Genomic DNA, 15774 nt, shown 5'->3' with positions numbered 1-15774 from the left:
TTTGGCAATAGACGAAAAATCACTTGAATTTTTGTTTTGTGTGGCTATATAAACACTGTCATGCTTGATTAACATCATAATGCTTTAATTGAAGGCTATGAAATCTAACCTGTTTGCTCACTATACATTTAGAAACATTTTTTTCTCATAGGACAAATTTGTCTCCTACTATGCTGTGCCCCACCAATCACACTTCATAGCTTTGGGTGAGGTACAGTATAAGTGAGCAGTGGATGTAAAAGAGTGCTTCGTATGTTGGATATATGTTTGTGTCCACTTGCTAGGGCTGCTGTGACAAGGAACCAGAAACTGGGTGGCATAAGCCATAGGAACTGATTGCTTCACTGTCCTGGAGGCCCGGAATTTGAGAGCAAGGTGTTGTCAGGGTTGGCTTTTTCTGAGGCCTCTCTCCTTGGCTTGTGGATGGCCGTCTTCTCCCTGTGTCTTCCCTCTGTCTTCCCTCCAATGTCTTCTCATTGTCTTTCCTCTGTGTGTGTCTCTGCATCCCACAGTTCCAAGCCCCTCCACTATGGGGTTATCACCCTCAGGGCCAGATATCAGACAATTAGACCATCCTTCTGCCCCAGAGCCTGGAAATTATTCAGACAAGCCAATCCTAAGCCTGCCTACTCGGCCTCTCCCATGCATTTCTGCAGAAGTGATGGTAAAGGCTCTTGCCCACATTTCCTGTTCTCACTCTGCCTCCTGGTGACCCTGGTGCTGCCTTGGGTGGCTTCCCATGGCCTGAGGATCCCCACTCCTCTCAAGCTGTCTTTTCAAAGGCAATCATTTCCTGATCTGTTGGCCTCACCACGCATCACATTTTCTATCAATACGCTGCATTTTTAAACACACTCACCCTAGACACAGCAGCAGAGCCCCGCGGTGCATGGTCCTGAAGCAATACCACCCTCACAGTTTTGCTTTGCCACCATCTCTGATGTTTCCAAGCTCTTTTACCTTTTCCTCCAAGGATCTTTACCAGGTCCTTGGAAGGATTTTACTTCTCTCTCTTCTGCCTCTCCACGATGGCTATTACAAAACCAGCTGTGCTGTGCAGTGCTTGGGTATGCTTATGTGTACCCTACTGATTGAAGGTAGGAACTATGTCTTTCCAGATGTGAGGGCCCCAGAGCTAGCAAATGTCCCTGGGATGTAGGAAAGCTATCCACCCCTATCATACAGCCATTCCTCTTAAGGGCAGAGGCACACAGATCAAGAATTAAAAGATGACAAGGAAAAGGTTTTTATCATTAAATCTTTGTGAAGTTAGCCCTGACATGAAATTTTATTTTCCCAGGTCCCTGTTTCCATTGGAATATATCTTAGTATTTTCAAATAAATGCAAGAAGCTTTAAGTAACTAGAGAAGACTGTGGTGTGATCTTACTGTCTCCTAGCTCCACGTCAGTTCAAACTCTCTCACCTTGTGCTTACTTGGGATTAGTCATCACATATGTAGGGTATGAAATACCATGTATTATATTCCTGGAAGTTTAAATAAGAAAGAAGGAAGTGTATATTTGTATTCTGTGCCTACTTTTCTACAGAGAAAGGCAATGTTTAAATCTCCTGCTTGCAGTTACCCATTTAAAGGCTGATTCTGAGAGTCATTTAACCTTAGAGTGAGAAGATCTGTCAGGGTCCTGTGGCCCAAGTGTGGGCAACAGCCAGGGCCTGGAGAGAAAGATCAGATAACTTTTTAAATTTATGAGAAATGTGAGTGTGTGTGTATAGAGATAAAACCTCTGAGTAAATATTAAAAATAAAAATAAACCAGTGAATTATTTTGCCTATAAAAATGCCAAAGTTTTAGATGCTTACAGATATCCAGATGTTTTGAGATTTGCAGGATCTGATTTTCAGTGGATAAAAACTGAATTTATTTGCACATGATTTAGTTGGTTAACTGTCATCTAATTATTCTAGATCTCCTTGGTGATGATAATTGGCTGATAATTGGTTGATAAACATGACATTAATAGTTATAATTTAGTTAATGAAATGTACGCATATGCAAATTGAAGTGTAATAATGTAATATTTTACAAGTTATCTTCCTAAAGAGATGTCCCCTGTAGTGAATTATCATTCATTTCAGTTCTAAGTTATATAATTATAAATTACTTTATAATAGTCTGTGATTCTGATATAGCAGGGGTGCTCTTTTTTAAAAATAGAAAATGGACCAGATGCCGTGGCTCATGCCCTGCAATCCCAGGACTTTGGGAGGTTGAGGCAGGTGGATAACCTGAGGTCAGGAGTTTGAGACCAGCCTGGAATGGTATAACCCTGTCTCTACTAAATTATTAAAATTAGCGGGGCATGGTGGCAGATGCCTGTAATCTCAGCTACTCGGGAGGCCAAGGTAGGAGAACTGCTTGAACCCAGGAGGGGAGGTTGCAGTGAGCCGAGATCATGCCATTGCACTCCAGCCTGGGCAACAAGAGCAAAACTCCATCTCCAAAAAAAAATAAATAAATAAAAGATAAAATAAAATAATTAAAAATAAAAATAGAAAATGATCAGAAAAATACTGATTTCTTCCTTCTTCTTCTACTTTCTTTTAAGTCTTTCTTTCCTCCTTCCTTCATTCCCACTCTCCCCTCCTGCTCTCCCTCCTTCTTTATCCTCTTCCATCCTTTCCCATTTCTTCTCATAGGCCTGAAATAAAAGGCTAGGCATCAATGTCCCAAACATCCTGCCAAATATTCGTTAATTTTTTTTTTTTTTTTTTTAGACAGTCTTGCTCTGTCGTCCAGGCTGGAGAGCAGTGGAGCGATCTCGGCTCACTGCAAGCTCCCCCTTCCAGGTTCACGCCATTCGCTTCCTTCCTCAGCCTCCCGATCAGCTGGGACCACAGGCGCCCACCACCATGCCCGGCTAAGTTTTTGCAAATATACCTTAATTTTAATGAAAATTGAATTGGGATCTACACCAATAAAAGAACAGATAGTCAATATTTGGTTCTTATGAAGAGAAATCGCCTAGTGTTCCAGATTTAGCAAATAAAATTATAGAAAGCCCACTTCAATCAAAATTTCAGATTAATTTTTCAGTACATCTAAGTTCCATGCAATATCTAGGACATACTTACATGGAAACATTACTCTTGGTTACCTGAAATTTAAATAGAACTCAGCATTCAGTATTTTATCTGGCAACCCCACATGGCAAAATAATTGATTCGGGAAAGAGGCAGATCCCATTTGGATTGCACAATGCACTGGATTTGCACTTTATTAGTGTGTGATGGCCGCACCTCTCTAAATGTCTCCTCAGCAGTACAGGGATGCTCGCTCATGTATCAAGACGCTGCCCTGAGGTCTGAGGGAGATCAAGCTTATGCATCCTGGGCATATATGAGGTGCCTAACCAGGCAGTTCTCCTCTTTTGCATAGAAGCCCTTGGGGATCCTTATGCCCTTCTTTCAGAGAGAAATTTCTCCTCTCTCAAAAGTTGAACAGAGCCTGGCAATTGTGCAGGACAGCTAGGCACTGGGACAATTCTGCAGACATTATTTTCAGTTATTTTTCCTTCCATCTTCTGATGGGAGTAAAAACTGTAAATTAAAAACAGGCTGCAGACTCTTGCAGTTAACTGGGCAAAGTTTCATGAACAGAAGATTTAAGGTTTAAAGATGTGCTCTAAATTCTAGTGGGAATTAGTTTTTATTAAACTCTAGTTTGGTCTCATTTCATTGCTCAGCTTTAAGAGCAAAAAAAAAAAAAAGACAATAAAGGATTTAAACTTAAGTAATTTTCTGCAATTAAAATCTTCTAGAATTTAAAAAAGCCCAATTATATTGGGATTTGCCAAATATAAATGCATTTTCCATCAACCCATCCAAGAGGAACTGAATCAACCATCAGATTCTCAAGGAGCTGGTGGTGACTCTAGAGTCAACTGCTTGGGAATCAGGGGTTCTAGGTCTGGTCATTTGACTGATGGTGGCACAAAAGACTACCTTCTCCCAGGGGTGCTGCATGCTCACAAATCCTCATGGCCCCTTGGTGTCATGCATGTTGGAAAACAAAGAACTCAAAAACAGGGAAAGAGGCAGAGGAATGTGTAGCTCTTTGCAGAGCAGAAGTGATGACTTTCAGAAAAGGATAGCTATTTTGGTGGCATCCTTATGCATTGCTGTAGTCGACAGATGCCCATAGCTGGCTGCATATCCGATGGGCTCAGGCCACATCTACAGGGTCTCAGACTCTAGGAAGGGTCTGCAAAGGGGCAGACTCAAGATTGGAAATTCCTGCCTCATCCAAATTTGACTGCATTTACTTCCAGGTGTAGAGAAACTTTGCAACACCCTAAATAATTTTTTCAAATGTTCATTGTAATGTTAATAATAATAATAGTCACAACAGGACCAGTAGCTCCAGGATTTGAGAATGTACCGTGCGCTAACCTCACATGCATTACATCACTTGCTGATGAGCAAAAAGAGCCCAGCTGCATGAAATGACATCTCAGGCCATGTGGTTAGTGACTGGAAGGGTTGGGGTTTCAGGTCCCTTGTCCATAACCTGGTGCAGCTGGGAAGCCCTAAGATGTGTCCAAATGATGGGCTCTTCCTACTTCAAGTTCAGTTCCCACAACATCCATCCAACAATCCCCTGAAAGTACCAAATTGTTGAATGATGTCACTCAGTTTGATAAATGTTTTATAAATGTAAAATTTTAAATTTCTATGAAAACAGGAAATGTTCTAATACCAGGTGGTCCTCCTCAAGCAAACTCATGCTCCGAAATTAGATGGCTAACAAATGAGGACAGGGCCATTGGCTTGCCTTCTCCCCAAAGGACTAATTCTCTTCACTCACAAAATGTAGCCTCAGTGTTTACCTCTAATCCCGGGAAGACAGCCAGACAGCTCTTGTGTCTGATATTATTACGATGCTGGAATGGCACAACAAACAAACAAAACACCCCAACAACAGCAGAACCTTGGAACCTGCTCAAGGCAGGGACAGCAGGTGCCCTTGTTAAGAGCCTGGCTCTGGAGCAGAAGCTGCAGCTTTTGCTCCACTCTACCATAACCTGTTCTGTGACCTTGCTCATGCCATTGGACCTCTCTGTGCCTGTTTTCACAGGCATGAAACAGCGGTTATAAAAGTATGTACTTGATAGGGTTTTGTGAAGATTTAGGGGTGATATACATCAGCACATAGAACATTATCCGACACACATTAACTTCTGTGTGTCAGTGATCAGCAGCAGTAAAACGAGTGATAGTAAACTATCTTGAAACATGTATTTCCAATCCAAAAGGAGATTGCAATAGTGGAAAAGGGGAGAAAACTTAGATGCCAATCAAAAGGGATAGATAAATTATGATGGAGCTTTGTATTATGTTTGTTATAAATGTATGTATTCTTCACTGTTAGGCAACAAAGTAGAGCTTTTCTTGATGTCCGATGGCAGCACAATAGTAAGCTGCACCACTTCTTGGACATTGCAGATGAACACATAAAACCTCTCCCTCAACCAGATCCTGTACATGACAATGAAGAAACACATACTCAAGTGCTGAAAAATAGATTAGCAAAAAAAGATCAGTACCTTAAGCAAGGACCATGATAGAACAATTTAGCACAATGTTCTTTATCTCTCAGTATTGGTATCCTTGTGGGCAGTATCATAGTCTCACAGTCATGGTAAGAATGTAGATGGTCTGAAAGACAAATAAAATTGAGGATCTCAGGAATCAAAGAGAAATATTATCATGGAATTAATGGGCCATTTGAGAAAATGTGGTCTGATGTATTCACTAATATGTTATATACTGAAATAATAATAAAATGTATTTTCATATATTTTAAAAAAAGAAGATGCAAATTCCAGATGCAAAATTCTGGTAAGCAGCAGAGCTGAGATTTGAAACCCATTTGGGTGCTTCTAAAGAGCTTATTCTCTGTATTATGGAGCACACATTTTGCCTCTGCTCTTCACAGGCTGAGACCAGGGAGATGCTGGCCCAGGATGCAAAGGCAGGAGAGGTGTCTTCCCCGTACTGGGAAAACTTTCAGTAGTGTTAGCTGACTGACACGCGTAGAAAGCGTGACTCCACAGATACCCGCTGTGGCTGAAATATCTTCCCTTACCTCTTAGTTACCTCTTAAGGGTAATATAAGATTAAGCCATTTAGGGTTCTAAAGTTGATATTTTCTGATTATCTTCATTAGCCTTATCAGAGTCAATACCTTGAACTGTAATTTTCATAAAATTTTAATTTCCAGTAGAACATCAATATAAACAAAAACAGCTCCCCATGACCCTCCAAATGAAGTGTGGTCTGGATATGAGTAGGAAGTATGGGTATGGTCTAACCCAGCCTTGTTATCCTTGTGTTTTGTTTTGTTTTTAGATTCTAGGTTTCTTTACTTGAAAACTGTAGAAAATAGGAGATGATAGTCCCATAGTTCTAATTATTGAGAAAGCTTCAGACTGAAGCCAACTTCCTTCTGCTGGTAGAAAAAAAGAGTCTGTGACTCTATCTTTCAGCCTCTAGTATAAATTCAATTTATATAAAAACTCAAATTCTTAGCTAAACTGTGGGAATTTTGGCGGTGTTTACTTACAAAGTTAAAGTGACCTAGCCAGCAAAATGCTTTGAAACTGAATATTGTGAAGTACTGTCAGTTGAAGATGAATATTGTTACCATCCATAGTGCAGTGTTGAATTCACTGGATTGACAACAGGAAGTAGTGCCTGAACTCAGTGCCAGGAGCAAGCCTTGTGCAACCCATTTTTATGTTTTAAGTGTTTCCATAATCAGACACAGCTTCAATTAGGAAAGTTGGTATAGGTTTTTCATTTTCATGTAGTGTTTAGTCAAACCAGAAAGCCCTAGGGGAATCAAAGATTTTATTTATCCTGGAGCCCACTGGGCATCCAAGACCAACTGGACCTTTGAGCTGTTTCTAAATACGGAAGACAGTTCCTGAATCTCTTCTCAGGAGATTGTATATGTGCAAAAACTGGGGACTGTTTTTCAGCTGAATCAAGCCTTTGCTCTCCATCAGTAGTGTACAGACAAATGTTCTTTCTTCAGTGAAATAAAGTATACATAACCGGTAAATAAAACCAGCGTGCACAGGACAAAATAATTTTTTAAAAAAAGTATTTGAAACCTCTGCCCCAATCTTCCAAATGCTCCCCCATGAACTCTTTGCAACCTGCCATTCATTAGCACTTGGATAAACCTAAATCTATCCACTTGAAAGCCAATCTCAGTCAACTAGAGGACCATGATCCACCTCATTTTCAGGATACCAAGGGGATAGGGTCTGGACTCATATTTAAATGGGGAAAAAGCTACACATAAAAAGTAACATTGTGGCCAGTGCCTACAACAGAGATATGTGCTGACCATCATGAGGGAATCATAGGTGGGTCCGTATATTTTGCTGGTGAGAGGGTCAGTGAGAAGTAAGTGTTCTAGTAGGACCTTGTTGGGTAAGAGGGGTTTTCCTGGCAGACACAGGGGAAGGATGCTCTGTAGGGGAAATAAGCAGATGGTTGAACTATCTGTTCGGAGACGATTGCGTAGTTCTCTGTGGCTGGAATACAGGTAGTGATGAGGGAAATGACAGAAAATGGAGTGGATAGGTCAACTGAGTCAGCCTCTAGTGGATTCCACTTGGTGTGCCAAACCCAGTAACTGGGCAGCAGCCCCTGGGGGTGAGTTGCCAGTGCTTCCAGAGGCAGCCGGTTGAGGGTGGCTCAGAAACAGAGTGCCTCTGGCCTGTTTTCTTCTCATAAGGTGGGCCTTTGTTTTTCCAGGGCAAGTTCCCTGAGAAAAGATACAATGACAGTACAAAATATAGTTTTTTCTATTCCATGGCTCCAACAAGACTAATTTGTTAAAAATTTTAAATAAAAATAAGTAATTTACTTAATAATAAATAATAAATAATAAATTTTAAATAAAATAATCATTTTGCTGATGTACTGCCTGTAGTTCAAAAACTTTGAGAGAAATTCACCTTTTTATTCTTTTTAGCAGTGAAATTTATACATGATTGTCGTTTATTTCTAATGTATGTGATTCATTTGGTGCATGAATAAATACCATTTAATTTCATTCAGTGAAAATTAAATAAAATGTATATGCTATCATGTGGTATGTATTTTTAAGTATAAAAAGAATAAATAATATTTCTAAAATGCTTATTAATTAAAAACAGCTTTAACATGGTTTGGTGGTTAGGAATGCTTTTAGCAGCAAGTAATTAAAAATTTACTTTATAGTGACTTAAACAAACATGGATTCATTTTTAATCCACAACAGGAAATCTGAAGAATAGCAGTGACTACTGTTGCTGGAGCTGCTCAGCAATGCCATCTGGAAGCCGGACTTTCTAAACCATTCTTATCACGTTGGTCAATTGTGCTCTCACACTGATGCCTCACAGTTGTAATGTGATTGCTTTGGATTTTGACATAATTACTGGGCACAAAATGGGTAAAAGAGAGAAAAGGATCAGTTTAAAGCCTATCAGAAGCACCCATGCACTTTTGCTCCATATTTCTTTGGCCACTCTCAACTGCGAAGTGAATATGGGCTTTAATATTCTAAAGAGTGGACAGTGACAAAATGACGACAGTAGGAAGTGCTTCATCAGAGAATGAGCCAATAAACCATGTCTGCCAAGAAGGGACCATCATCATTTTTTTTTTCTGTTTTACAGATGGAGAAACTGAGGTTTGAATGACCTAAGAGAATTGTACAAACTTACAAAGCTTGTCAGTGATAGAAACAGGACACAAACTTCTTATACTTTCTGACAGTATATTTCAGACCTCACAGCTTTTTCTGAAATACTTGCTCCTAATCAGGATCTTTTGCCTCAAGAATATTCTCGACCTTTCCCTTTCTTGGGGAAGCTTGAAAAGAGCATAAACCGAGTTCACCAGATGAGCTCTCCTGGGGACATAAAGGCCAAGACTGCAGGGCCACTGGCTGTTTGGGAAGGAATTCCTCTCTGCTGCAATGTTCTCAGATCTAAGTCTGGCCATAGTGGATAAAGAAATGTAAAAGCATCTGTATCTGAGAACATTGCAGGAGAGAGGAATTCCTTCCCAACGAGCCAGTGACCCTGCAGTCTTGCCCTATATTATTTCAAAACTATTTCAGAAATAGTAAAAAAAAAATTGCTTTTTGGAAACTACCAGATATTACAAGATCATCTTAGACTTAGTCTTATTTCAGTAAATAGTGAAAAGTAGTACCCCATGGAGCTCTTATCCATTTTGGTGGAAATGTTAACACCTCACCCCAACATTATCTTTTATCTTTCACATATCTGTGCTTATAACACAAGAGGTGTTCTGTATTTCCTTGTTTCTTAGAAAATAATTTGTTTTCCTTTTATGTCCTTTCTCGTAATTGCCATGTGAGATTTGTTTAATTCTGTGTTTCCTTTTATTAATTGATGACAAACATTATGGATATTGAATTAATTCAGGAAGGATTATTGTTGAAGATAAGTCCAACTGCCCTAACTCCTATGATAGGTTCCAGATGCGATTGTTTCAAGGTGCGTAACCACAACTTATCAAGAACCTGGAAATTCAGAATGCTGCTGTTGATGACAATGTTGCTTAATACTTTATGGTGCTCAGTATTTTACACTGGAAAAAACTTTTAGGATCATTATAATGGAAATAACTTTTATTAAGTCATAACTCATTGCCAAGAATTATATGTGGGCATTGGCTTTTCAGATGGGCATAAAGGTCAAATAAACTTTCTATTGTTTATATGACTAACCTATTTAGAGTTCCAAACAACCTAGTGGCCAATTACCTGATCTTACCAATTCAGGCTCATCTCAGATACAACAGAGATTTCTTCAAAAATTTAGAATTGCCCTCTCTCTCTCCTCTGAAAGGTGTCATCAGGGTTGCTGGTGGAGTATTAAGGCATTGGAGATACTTTTGTGGGCACCCTCTGTCTTCTACTATCACCAGCTGAGGTGTAACTCAATCTGTGCTGGCCTTGGTTGGGAGTCTGTTTTGGTGTTTTTGGTGTCTTCTTTGTCGCTATCATCAGGTCTTCCCAGGGGTCTTGCCATCTCTTCCAATGTCAGAGCTGCTTAGTTCTAACAGTATCAGCAACTTGTTTGTCTCTTTCAAAACAAGAATATTCTCAAATGCTCTTGTATACTGCCCTAAGGCTACTGGAAACCTCGAGGATGGTTCAACTCCCTTTCTTTCTAGACATACATGGACACCACGACTGCTGTTTCTGTTGCTCATGAAGATGCTTCACAGGTCTCTTTATCATGTTTGCAACCTCCTTGATTCACAAGTCTCTTTTGCCTGCTGTCCCCCTATCTTCTCCTTACACACCTGTGCCTCTCCACCATCTCAGTGATCTTCCTCCCGCTCTCACGTTTCTCCTCCCTCAGCTTCTTCTTTCTCAAACTTCTCTTCTCTCAAGCTTGTCTTCCCTACAGCTTCTTCTCTCTTAGGCTTCTTCCTCCTGTCCTCCCTCTCTAGGCTCTTCCTTATGTCAATTGAGTGTCAGTCAGGCTGGGGAGGCTGTTTACAGATGAGACTGTTTGTAGGTATGAGTTTTAAATAATATCCAGTTTATTAGCTAGTCTGCAGTTTTAGAAGCAGCATTTCTTATTTTTTAGGGCATATTTTACATATGAATCTAGTCAATTTTGCATTCTTTATTTAATATTCAATTACAGATTGAACCCCTAAAAATGCACCTTCATCTGCAAGCATATGTACTTCTTCAACTTTATCAAACTGAAATTAAAACAATGTTTCTGGTCAACTCACCGCACATCCCGAACATGGAAGCCTTAACAGTCAAAACAGAAAAATGCTCTCTAGGTTGCAGTGCTACTGAGGCAGGAGAACAGGGCCTGGAGGTAGGGAACATAAGGCCGATGCACGTTGACTTCCTAGAACTAAATCAAGTGAAAGCCCCTCAGCTGTGACAGGAATGTGAATGGCTTTGTAACGTCACTTCATTCTCTCCATTGACAAAGACCACACACACCAAGTAACATCCTCTCCATTTACAATAGGGTGCATTCTGAGTAAATGACTCTGTGACTTCACTTCATTCTCTTTATTTACATAGAATATACTCCAAGTAACCAATAGGAAACCTCTAGAGTATTGAAACCCCAGAAAATTCTAAAAGTGGGGTCCTTGAGCCCTTATGCTCAGGCCGGCCCCCACACTGTGGAGTATGCTTTTGTTCTCAATAAATCCCTGCATTTGCTTTCCTTGCTTTTTTTGTGCGTTTTGTCCAATTCTTTGTTCGAGATGCCAAGAACCTGGACACCTTCTACCAGTAACACTGCTACCAGCCTAGTGCACCTGAGCTTACAGTTATAGCAAACAATACTGGAGTAAGCATTTAAATACTGTTTATAAACAATTGTATTCAGTCACATTTTTAAATTGCAGTACCATTATGTCAGTTTCTATTAAACATTTCAAATTATAACCATGAATTTAAATAACAGGTTTTCTATTATGTCAGTGTTACGGCCACCTTCAGAGGCAGATGGACTCCATCCAAAGTTTGGTTTGGATGTTGAGACTATTGGTACTACAGACACACACACACACACACGCACGCACACACACACACACACACCAAGGGAGTATGAAAAAGTCATAATCCAGATCTCTGGGGAGAGCAGAGCAGGTTTCTCAAGCAGGTCCTACATGGCTCCAGAGATCCAGGAAAGGAGACTGGCTTAGGTTTTATTGTGGCCAGGGCTGGGGCTGGGATGAAAGTTCTCCCAAGCAGACAGGCACTTGCATGGTTTTAATCTTGCACTGGTGTCAAAGGAAGGAGGGCCCAGGCATCTTATCTTGACCAGATGTGGGGCACAAGGAGAAGAAGAAAGGTTGGGGCTTAACAGATGTCAGCAGCAGCCCAACATCAAAAAATGGAGTGAGACCCAGTAACATGGTTAGATTCTCATGAACACTTCACTCACCTTGAATAAGAGAAAAACCACACACGAATGGTAGTATTGATTGTGAATTTACCTGTTAATCAATGCAACTCAAAAGCATTAATTCTATGGGTTTAATCTGAGTTGGCATCCTATTCTGTCCTATTTCTATACCTTCCCTGGACACACAGACTCTGACACAGTAGAGAGTATTTTACTCTTTTCAGATGGCTGAATCTAAGATTCAGAGTGGGGGTGGGATTGGCTCAATTAACTATTCACCTGCTTTTAATGTAAAATTGTCAAGCTTGAAAATGTAGGTCCCATATTATTTCAAAACTATTTCAGAAATAGTAAAAAAAATTTGCTTTTTGGAAACTACCAGATATTATAATATCATCTTAGACTTAGTCTTATTTCAATAAATAGTGAAAAGTAGTACCCCATGGAGCTCTTATCCCTTTTGGTGGAAATGTTAACACCTCACCCCAGCACTATTCATGTTCCATTATCTTTTACCTTTCACGTATCTGTGCTTATAACGCATTTATGTGTTTTTTAGTATCAATTTGGGTATCAGTATTTTTGAGTACTTTTTAAAAGGACATTAAAAACAATTTCAAATGATAAAACCATGGACCTCTTAGTTATTTAAGCTTTTGTATAAAAATCCAAATTTTTGTATTAATTGAAATAAAACCAGTTTGTATTTTGAAGACAAGAATAATCTTGACAAAGACAATGCAAGAAACATATAAAAAACATGAAAGAAAATATTACCAAGGCAAATATACACAAAGAATAAAATATAACCGAATTGAAGTCATTCTAGGAATTGAAGTTTGGAATTGACATTCAAAAATCAATCAATCTGATTCAAACATTAAGAGAAAAAGCAGAAAAAATTTGATCCTAAAAAAGGAAAAAAAGGCATTTGATAAAAATCAATATTCATTATGTATTGATATGGTTTGGCTGTGTCCCCACCCAAATCTCACCTTGAATTGTAGCTCCCATAATTCCCATGTGTCATGGGAGGGAGCTGGTGGAAGGTAGTTGAATCATGGGGGCAGGTCTTTCCCATGCTGTTCTCATGATAATGAATAAGTCTCACGATATCTGATGGTTTTATAACGGGAAGTTGCCTGCACATGCTCTCTCTTACCTGTCACCATGTAAGACATGACTTTGCTCCTCATTTGCCTTCTGCCATGATTGTGAGGCCTCCCCAGCCATGTGGAACTGTGAGTCAGTTAAACCTCTTTTCTTTATAAATTACGCAGTCTCAGGTATGTTTTTATTAGCAGCATGAGAATAGACTAATACATGTGGTAAGCATAAAAACTTGTGGCAAATTAAAAAATAAAAAAACGGGATATTTTTAACATAAAAAATTTATTCACAAAAATTCTACAGCACACTTCATCATTAAAGGTATAAAAATTTTCCTAAAATTAGGAAACTAAAAATGATACCTAAAATTATCTCTTCTATCCAACATTGTGTTGAGGTCCATGGCCCAGACAATGAAGCACATCTTTCATGACAGCAGATAATTCCGAAGACTTTTCAATGTGGCTACACCATGTCACACTTCCTTAAAGATTGTAATAAAACTCCTATTGTTCCAAGTCCTTGTCAACATTTATATTTTCTATCTTTAGATTTAACCACTGTTCTGGCTGTATCTGTATCCCATACAATTTTAATTTGCGTTTCCTAATGATGAATGAATTTGGGTTTGTGCTAGGAAGTTCATTTTTGAGCCGATCGTCTTCTTCATTTGACATGTTAGTTCAGGTCTCCTGTTCATTTTTCTTTTGCTCTCTTTTATTATTGATTCATAGGAGTTTGCTTTATGTTTTAGAAAATTGTTATCATTACTGGTCATATGGCTTAACAAGAAGAAATTATCCCAGTTGTGGTTTCCTTTTCCATACTCTTTTTGGTGTCTTTTGATGAACAGAAGCTCTTAATTTAATATGGTCAAAATTATTTCTCTTTTCCTATGTATTGATCTTTTTCCCCTGCTTAGCATGTTTTCACCTCACCAAGGTCATGAAGCTAGTCTCCTATGTATTATCTGCAAGTTTATGATTTCATCTTTCATATTTATATCTATAATACTTCTATAATATCTTTTTTTGATGTCATAAGTTACATTTTAAAAAATACAGATATTTACTTGACCACTATCATGTTTCATTTTATTCTTGGGTCTTTGTTTTCTTGTCTGAAAGAATAAGGCAACTCTTGGTAGTATAAACCAAAAATAAAATTTTAAGCCTCCAACCACCTGAATGGATCAGACCCCTCCTCTTGGCCAAGGGCATTCCAAAGTTAACCAGAAAAACTTGTTCAGGCCATGATGGAAAGGGGAAGTTGGGCATGTCTCATTATATCATCCTTCCTTTTGTTACTCATGCACAGCTGACCAGCATTAAAACCAACACAAAGCTGAAGACTGACAGAACAGACTCTTTAAGTCTGATAAGAAACATGTACAATCTATTCTCTCTGAAGCCTGCTATCTGCTTATTGTATTAATTCCAGGTCTTATTTTATTTTATTTTATTTTATTTTTGACAGAGTCTCACTCATCACCCAGGCTGGAGTGCAGTGGTGCAATCTTGGTTCACTACCACCCCTGCATCCTGAGTTTAAGCAATTCTCTTGCCTCAGCCTTCCAAGTAGGTAGGACTACAGGTGTGCACCACCACGCCCAGCTAATTTTGATATTTTTAGTAGAGATGGGATTACATTATATTAGCCAGGCAGGTCTTGAACTCCTGACCTCAAGTGATCCTCCTGCCTTGGCCTCCCAAGGTGTTGGGATTACAGGCATAAGCCACTACGCCTGGCCTGATTCCACGTCTTTAGATAATAACTCTTTCAACCAATTGTCAATAAGAAAATCTTTGAATCCATCTATGACGAGGAAGCCCCCGTTTCCAGTTTTCCCACGTTTCTGGACCAAACAAATGTACATCTTCCATGTATTGATTAATGTCTTCTGTCTCCCCGAAATGTATAAAACCTAGTTGTAACCCAGTCACCTTAGGCACACGTTGTCAGGACCTCCTGAGGCTGTGTCACAGGCATTTCCTTACGTTTGGCAAAATAAGCTTTCAAACTGATTGAGACTTGTCTCAGGTACTTTTTAGTTTACAGTAGGATATATAGGCTTTCCTTGCATTGTCATCTAATTGATTATTTCCTCCTAGACATTTCTAAGGTTTTTGCACTGATATCTGCTTTTAGGTATAAGTTGATTAACTGAGCTTTTAGGTCAATCTTCTAGATACGAGGAGAGTGTGAGAAGGCTGAGTGTTCGCTGAAAGAAAGAAAGTTATCTTGTGAATTGAGGCTATTTTGTGTACTATCAAGCCCACATGTGTAGTTAACATGGATAGAGAAGGGGAGAAAGTGAGAGCTTGGATGAGTAACCCATAGATCATTCCATGAGACGAAGCTTTATCTATTTTTTTCTATCTTGATCAAAACTTTTGCTTTAAATACTATTTCAGAATAACTAGGATGCATCTTACATTACACAAGACAAACAGTTGGTTTTATGCATGGTGAAGCTTCATTCTCCCTCCTGCTTCCAACAAATCCACTTATAGTTATTCTCTAGGATGTTGCCTGATTATTGTTGTGAGATTGAAAACTACATATGGTTGTGTGGGAAGACCTCATCTCCCATGTTGTATCCACGATTTACATTGTGAAGGCAAAGTCAGCCTCACTCAGAATGAGAAATGTGCCCCCTACTTGATGGCCTTTCTCTTACACTATAAAGTTAGGGGAGAAAAGATTCACACTCTTTT

Source organism: Macaca nemestrina, chromosome 4, assembly GCF_043159975.1.
Source record: "Macaca nemestrina isolate mMacNem1 chromosome 4, mMacNem.hap1, whole genome shotgun sequence".
Taxonomy (NCBI): domain Eukaryota; kingdom Metazoa; phylum Chordata; class Mammalia; order Primates; family Cercopithecidae; genus Macaca; species Macaca nemestrina.
This window is presented reverse-complemented; position numbering follows the sequence as displayed.